This window comes from Oenanthe melanoleuca, chromosome 5, assembly GCF_029582105.1.
Source record: "Oenanthe melanoleuca isolate GR-GAL-2019-014 chromosome 5, OMel1.0, whole genome shotgun sequence".
Taxonomy (NCBI): domain Eukaryota; kingdom Metazoa; phylum Chordata; class Aves; order Passeriformes; family Muscicapidae; genus Oenanthe; species Oenanthe melanoleuca.
The window spans coordinates 3,592,826-3,601,677 of NC_079339.1; positions in this window are offsets into that span (position 1 = coordinate 3,592,826).

The window sequence follows — 8,852 nt, forward strand, 5'->3', positions numbered from 1 at the left end:
CAGCACTGGGGCTTGCAGGCAACACAGTGACAAAAAGGGCCACCTGCAAAATTAAAAAATGTGTTTCACTCCTCCTATTATAGTGCATTCATAGAAGTTCTCTGCACAAGAACTGACTTTTATTCTCACTGCTAAGATACAATTTTCCTCAAAGGACTGTTCACAATGCACAGAACTAACATTAAAATATTTATCGTTTTAAGTGAAAATACTTTCTATGAAGTTTTCCAAGTGTGCATATATACAGACACATAATTCTAATAAGATAAATAAACTTCCTCTTCATAAGAAAGCACCACAAACAGAAAAAACAGTGCTTTTGGAAGAAGGAATTTATAGTTTCAGATTTGCTTTTAATAAAGAATTTGAAGTCACTCTATTATTAACATTCTTTATCTGATTCTACAAACAAAGGTTCTTTTGTGTTAACATATTTTGCTAGACTTTAGCATGTCAAAGTGGACAATTTGTGAATTAAGTTCTTGAAACAGATACTTTTCATGTCTAGGAACAGAACAAAACGAAGAACTGAAGTAACCAACTGCAAAAGATCTGTCAACAATTCTTTTATAAAGGCCCATTCTCAAGAGGTTGCAATTATCACAGCAGGACATTTTTTTCAGGAAAATAATTTTGCCCCAGATAGTTTTCTGGCTTATAGTTTTGGGTTGGGTTTTTTATTCCTCTCTTTAAATGAATAATGACAGTTCCCATCTCTGTAAGAGGAAAATTACACATTACTTACCACTCACACTTCTCTCAACAACCTTAAAAGGAGCCCAGACTATGTCTAGATTTCACTCATTTCAGCTTCCCTGATATTTGAACTGAAAGCTTCACATTAACACACTATCATAAAATCTAATAATAAAATCCAGAGGTAAACTCCAATAGAATTCCTGGCTTTGAAGATTTATCTGTCTTTTAGATCACAACAAAGAAGTCTGGCTTTAGAGTAAAAGGCTTCTTAAATGAACTTTTCTCTTCCATGTATGCAGATACTATCTCAAAATACATCCAATAACGCAAAACATCCACGGTTTGGAGAAGGAACAAATGCTGCTTTGCCCTCTAGCTCAAGGTTTAACTCAAAATTCTCTCCAGACAAAGGCAAATCATTTGTACATTAGCATTCTAAATCACCAGGGACAGCATGGCAAGGCTTTCCTGCTGCATGTTGTGAAAACTATTTTTACAGAAGTCTGGAAAGGGCAGAAATAATAATAATTGCTTTTAAGTTGCCTGCTATTTTTGGAAAATTGGAACAAACTGAATTGTATTAACCACAGAATCCCAGACTATTCTGAGTTGGAAGGGATCCACAAGGATTTTTGAGTCCAACTCCTGGCTCTACACAGGACATTTGTGTGTCTGTTCCAGTGCCCAGCCACCCTCTGGGTGAACATTTTTATCCTAAAACTCAACCCAAACCCCCCCTGGCACAGCCCATTCCCTCAGTCCTGACACAGAGAAAAGGGAAATACAACATTTCCCATTTTTATCCTGCTACACACCAGAGTTCTGTCACATACTCTGCAGAAAAAACAGTTTGAGAAGAAGGGTCCATAACAAATGCTAGAAGTACTCTTACTCAGCTGTGTTTTTCTTCACATTAGGGAGACAAAAGGATTCTAAATATTAATTGTTTGCATTGCTGAGCTATTGTACTGATGCAAGCACAGCTCTTCAGGCCACGTCAGGTTCAAAGCTTCACTCAGGTGTTTTTCTGCACACTGCAGACAACTTAATCTTTTCCATACAAAATCCTCAAGGTCTTTTTTAATATGCAACAGCCATGGAGCCCTTTTTCCTTGCACTGTAAGTGCACTTGGCAAGGACTGGAAGCACACGTGGCTGCTGACGCTCCCCACGCTGGCAGAGAAGGTGAAGGTTGAATCACCCCAACACTTGGGAATTGATCTGGAACAGCTTTTGGAAAAAGCTGCTCACTCTTCACAGCCACAGGAATGTTATGCCATACCCTTCTACCCTGGGAGAGATGAAAACACAGCGTTTGTGAGGAAAGCTCTTGTGCACATTCTATTCCCTGAGTCCCGGCAGCAAGGAGAGGGCTGGGCTGCCTTTGTGGGAGGATGGTGATTGAACTGTGCCCTGGCATGGAAAAGGCTTTTCTGCCTCTCACTGACTGCTGTGGACACCAGCAGTGAATGAACCAGGGGAACAGGATTGTTCTAATGCTTTATTTCCCAGCAGATAAGCTCCAAGCTGGGCCACTCCTTCCTGCCTTCAGACCTTTTGGGTTCTTGATGCGGTTTATTTCTATTCAGACCTCTTAAAATAAATTCTGCCTCACTTTCAGCTGTCTCAGAGCAACAAAGCAGTATTTTCATTGCCTTGCCTAGGGCCATAAACTCCCTTCAACTTCAATTGTCACAAAAATCCCTCCTCAAGTATTATCTTGAATTATTTCCTCCTCCCCTCTTCAGAGCTCTGCCCACCCCGCTGGCTCCTGGTCCCAGCCCTGAAGGAAACAGGCAGTGAGGATGCTTCCCATCACCTGTGGTAGCAAAAAAACCAAAACCTCTGGGGATTCATGAACAACTCAGAACACTTGAAAAAAAAAAAAAAAAAAAAAAAAAAAAGGGCTTCGAAGCTTGGTAAGCAGAATTTATAAATGTGTTTTCTCAGGTTATGGGAAAAATGGTGTTTGAGTCATGGTAGCTGCTGCAGGAAGCTGGGTGGTAAACTTATTTTTTGGTTTGTTGTTGATTTTGAAATGGTCTTCATTCAGAAAATAAAGTTTGTAAAAAGAGTTAACTTCTTTGAGAGTTTTCCCTTTTTTTTATAAAAATGCATTTTAAAACTGCTTTAAAGAAAGGTTTTCAGGTTTCTTTTCACCAGGTTACCAGGCTTTTTCTCTGATTTCTTTCATTTACTTGTAGATCAGTAATTTTCTCACTCAATATAATGTGAAAAAGAAGCATTTTTTCTTCTCTTTTATTGGTTTGATCATGAAATCCTGAGGAGTATTTATTTTTTCTGAAATTGCATTCAGAGTGTTCTATGTCAGTTTTAGTAAGCTAGGCATAGCAACATTTATCTGACCTGAGCTCCACCACAAGATTCATTCACAAGGCAGGTCCTCACATGGTATAACAAGAATTAAAATAAAATAAAATAAAATAAAATAAAATAAAATAAAATAAAATAAAATAAAATAAAATAAAATAAAATAAAATAAAATAAAATAAAATAAAATAAAATAGGTAGAAATAAGGTGTATTCCAGTGTTCCTGAGCTAAACTCAATATTTTAACTGACTTTTTCCAGCTAGTAAATTTTTAGGAAATTTAGATATAGTAATGATATATTACTATGCCATTTTCACTTTTCTAAGAGCTGGACAGTTCAATTTAAACGTTGTTCTTTGCTCCTGATGGTTTTGAACTGGTCAGCTAAGTGTCAGTCTTTAATATGCCAGTTAGCAGACTGTAAATTGTAAAAGAAAAATTTGAAATCAGCCTAATCTGCACGTGATTTCACATGCCTAATGAGGAACACGAAGAAAATCCACATTTCATTGTTCAGACTGTGAGGAGGGAGATGCTGTCCCTGAGGTGGGAGCTGTCTTTGTAAAGCACATCATCCCCTATTAACACCTCCACAAAAGGGTTGCCACAAATCTACTTTCCAACTGGAATCACAGCAACATTTTGGAGAGATATTCAGCTATAATAGAGCTTGACTCACTACCCAGCTCCTCATTTTCTGTACATATTACCTGCTTGTCTGGGAAAACCATATCAAAACATACTTTACAAAATTACACTTAAAAACACACCTATTGGATTTTACTATCACTCTGTCTGTGAGGATGGTAAATAATAATTTCTAGAGAGTATTGCTGTGTAATGACTCACAGTGAGTTGCTAATAAAAGAGAAGTCAAAATGCAGCCAATTGTCCTGTCACAATCTATTCCTTTCTATTAATTACTCTTGCATTTAGAATAAATCTTGCATTTAGCCTTCCTTCTGGTTTTGAGTGGAATTTTTCAAATAAAAATTCGAATAATGCAACATTTTTCAGGATTTAATGTTGAACATCATCCAACAAACTGGTCCTGCTACAACATTTCCCCCAAAGCATAAGAGAAATCCAGGTAACAGGGATGTTTCCTTGCAATCTACCACAACAAGGGAGAAATTCAGCTTCACTCTTTTATTATGTGCTTTTTCAAGTGCTCCTAGCATGCAACACAGCAAAATCAAATCTGTGGAGTTGGCCAAGCATCCAAATAACAGTAATACCTTTACCTGTTTTGTTAATCATGTCTCAGCCACCCAGTGGCTATTAATTAACTTTTATATTTCTTCCATGATCACAAGCTCCATAGATGGTCGCAATATAATGAAAAAAGAACTTGTTGCCACTGTGCTTTCTTCTCTAGCTGCTTTTGAGATTATGGCTGCCTTGCTGAACAACTCATTACCTGCCAAAAAAAAAAAAAAAAAAAAAAATTAAAATAATATGGGAATATTTAAAGACCCCTCTGAGAGTCTTTAACTTCTGTGAGACAGAAAAAATACACTAAGCTTTAACAAATATATTGAGCACAAATGTATTAAAGCACAAGCTTTATTCAAACAAAAACTTACAAAAACTTAACCTGTGCTCATTTCCATCCTTTTAGTTGATTACTCTGTAACAACATGTAAGATTAGCCAGATCAGTGCATAATACATACAAAAAAAAAAAAAAATCCTTAAGAGCTTTTTAAGTATTATTCTAACTTTTGACTAATAATGTTTCCACATGGAAAATGTCTCTGCACTTAGAAAATATTTGAAGACAATACTCAGATAAGCAGTATCAGAGAAAGAAATCCTGACACCTTTCATGGTATCCCACAGAAAAGTCATGAAAAGCTGGTTCCTAAAAACCATTTCAACAGCCCACAAATGTGATACTGATGCCAGTGGCACAAACAAAACCTGGGCTCCTGCAAGGTCTTTGTGAACCTGGGATTTATGAGAATCACCCTGAAAAGGTGACGAATGCAGAGTCTGTCACCATGCAAACTCCAGCACATATGGCCAATAGATTGCAGGTAAATATTTAATAAAATGAAACTTTAGAGGTGTAAAACCTCTGCTGCACAAAGGGGCAAAGGCACAGCACAAAGCACAATGATGCTGTTTCAGGTTGCCCGTGCCCAGACTAAAATTAAAGCTCACAGTGTAATACAACTCAGCAGAAGATCCTCTGTAGATTTCCCTTTTAGTTAAACCTAAAAAGGCTTCTGGGGCTCAACAGCTTGGCAGCAGAGTAAAAGTATATTGCTTTTGCTGGAACAGCTGTCTTTCAAGTCATTACTACTCCTCCTGTGAAATCCTCCCTGTCAGAGCCAGCAGAATTTGGGTGTTGGCTTTGCTTGGTTTTAACCTTGGTTGATATCTTACACTTTATCTAAGGTGTGAGATGTAGGTTTGGTGCTTCCAAACAGAAAAATCATAAAACACATCTCAATTTGCTAATCACCACCAATAGAAGGCTGGGTTTTATAGAGGGCCAACTAACTTTTTCCTCTTGAGCTGTGATTGAATATCAGAATTAGTTTAGTAGTAAAATTAGTTTAACAGCTTCAGTTTCAGGAAAAAAAAACCCAACAAACTCCAGAAAAACCAGCAGCTCCATTTACAACTTGAATGAATTATCAGAATGCAAAATCACATTTGGATGTACCATGCCAGAATTATGTGTAAAATTTCATTCCAAATCTTAAAATCATGGATGGTTTTAAAAAATCTTTACTTTTATGAACATTTTATGAATATAATGAACACGGAGGCCAGGTTAGGCTTTTTTTTCAAGTTTTCATATTTTTACAAATGTGGGGTCACATTTATTTAAGTATATCCTAATTTTAGACCCAAATAATATTAATTTCATTCCTTCAGTTATTTCCTGATTTCTACAGCGGAATTTTTGAGATACCAAGTTGCCTGAACAAAAAAAAGTTTAAAAGCAATCCAAGATAAAAAGATCCACAATACAAGATCCAGTATGAAAATTGGCAATTAGCAGCACTGTACATGGAAAGTATAAACTGTGATTGCCAGTTTTTTTCTGTGGAGGAATTAATCAGCCATGAGAAAAGTCTTCTTCACTTTCCTCTTAGTGCTGTGCAGGTGTATTACAGAAAATTCAGCACCTGAATGGATAAATATGTGAATGGACATCCTGGACAAATTGCAGGATGTCTACCTCAAAAGTTATTATCCAGTCACATTTGGAAAATCTCATATTTCACTATCAACATTGCAGGTTAAGCATTTCTGAATTGTTCAAATTCTCCTTACCCTGCAAAGCAGAGATACTTTTTTTTTTCATCCATTAAAAAAACAAAAGCAACATTCTTGTAAAAAATAAATTCACCCTTCAGGGCAACAATATTTCTTAAGGACAGTCAAATCCCCAAACTGCAATTATACCTTTTTGTGTAATACTGTAATCTTTGAACACTCCACACAGTGCTATTTAATTGTAAATAATTTTCTGGTCAGCTTACTTATTTCAGCACCTCATTATTCACAGTCAAAATTTCAGCAAAACTAAGAACAAACACATTTGCAACACTGAAAAAAAAGAAAAATTCCCAGCATCAGTTCAAATTAGCAATAACATTTTGAACATTTGTTATTTAAGTTTGTGTCATTATTTCCATCTTAAAACATGTAACAAGGCAACTTGTCTGATTTATCTTCAAGACATCTTCCATTATCCAATCATGTATCAAGAAAACATGAAAAATTCACATTAGAATAGCATTGTTAATATATTTAAAGTTCTGCAACTACCAAGCTGACACCAAGTGCAGAGACCACTAGATGGCATAAAGCAATAAATACAATGAGAAAAAACATAATTATACCCCTGATCTCTATTATAGCATTTATTGGTATTTCTTTTATGATAAAACATCACACACTCAGAAAACAGATTTTTCTTTAATGAAATACTAATAAAAATGAATTTATTTTTTTCCTTCTACATGCAAAGCAGTACAGATGGGATCTTGAGGACACAAGCTTATCTAAGAAACTCAGGTTAAGGTTATAAATACACTCTTAACTCTGTCCTTTAAAATTACCTATTCTGTTACAACATTACTACCTATTCACATGCTAGTTCAAATATGCCTGGGGAGGTTCAGGTTGGAAAATGGAAAAATTTCTTCACTGAAAGAGTGATTAGGCACTGGGAAAGGCTCCAGCAAGCAGAAAATGAGTGAGCAGGACACCTCACAATGTGATTTACTGGGCATGGTGGTGTTTGCTCACAGGCTGGGTTTGATCCTGCAGGGCTTTTCCAGCCTCCATCATTCCATGATTTCTGCTTACAGCTTCACAAGAGAGTTTTGAGACCAAATCTGGGAAATTCCTCCAGCACTCAGGACGTTCCTCAGGACAAAGAGAAGGAAAATCTTAAAAACATCTTCCCTTCCACCCCTCTCCTTCCTGAGTTCCACCTCCTCCACTGTTCCCAAAAACCACATTTCCAGCTGAGCTGCTCAAGCCAAGGAGAGAACACTCACTGCAGGAGCAGAAGGAGAGAAAAGTTCTGATGTTTCTTACACTAAAATCTCTCTGGAACACAGGAAAGTGATGAGGCACTGCAGGAGTTATGGGTATCAAGTAGATATTGGACATTTACAAGATAGTCTTCAGTCAATTCAAATCTCTGTTTTCTGTGTTTACACTTTTGTGCCTATATTTTATTTTCTATTATTTTATATTCCACTGGTGCTATCTGTGATGGTGGTACAGCCAAGACAGAGCAGGCTCCAGAAACAGGAATGAGGATGCTCATGAAAATGTTTGCTAGCCAGACCAATGGGAAGTGAAAACTTCAGAACATTAGATAATTCTTTTTTCAGAGTGTGCTGCTTCACTTCCACTTTTAAATGGTTCCTGTAGCTGAACCTGACAGTTATAAAACCAGTTTTTTTCCAGACAATTTTTTTCCAGGAAGCAGGGACAGCTTTTTGACCAAAACTAAATTATTATTTTCCCCATACATATATATCTATTCCCTATATATACACACACACATATATATGTATAAACACATATTCCTCATGCTCCATTTATGCATTATTCAAATGAGTATATGTATTGAAATACCTAGGGGAATATTCCTGCACTTACCCACACATATGTATTTTCATATCCTGGTGCACTGGAGGAATCAAAGATCAGGAAAAAGACAAGAAAATATTCTTTATAGAGAGTGGGGAAAAGCCTTTAGCATAAAGCAAAAACATAAAAAAAGACCATTTCATCCTCCATAACATTTCCTGCTAGTTATGAGTTCTTTATGGCAAATTTTTAGCCAACTTTTAGGGGAGTTTAATTAGGTGTTCCCTGTAAAGTTAAAGCCATTTCCTGCATGCTGCCTTGTGTGATCATGACCAAATACCATAATAGATTATGAGGTTTAATACCTTATTGATCTCTGCACACAGAACCTCAAAATTAATTTAAGCTTGAGAAGTGTCAATCTCTTTGACTAATAAAGCTAAAGCCAATTTGAAATCAAACAATTTGAGGCCATTAACTTTTTAATAATTGTTATTACAATAAAAAATCAGACATGGCTGAGCTCTCATTGTTCTTCTGCTAATGTGCTGTCCCCAAATATTGTGCTTATGCAAGCAAATTATTATATCATGAAGCTGTATTATATCATGGCCTTTCCTGACTGTGTATCCATAGGCCAGCCCAGTTGTGAGCAGCTTTGGGAAGTCTAGTTACAGGACATAAATTGTTAGTGTGCTTAATTTTTTCCTTCTAATATAGTTTTAAACCAAAATCTGCTTCACAGCTAATT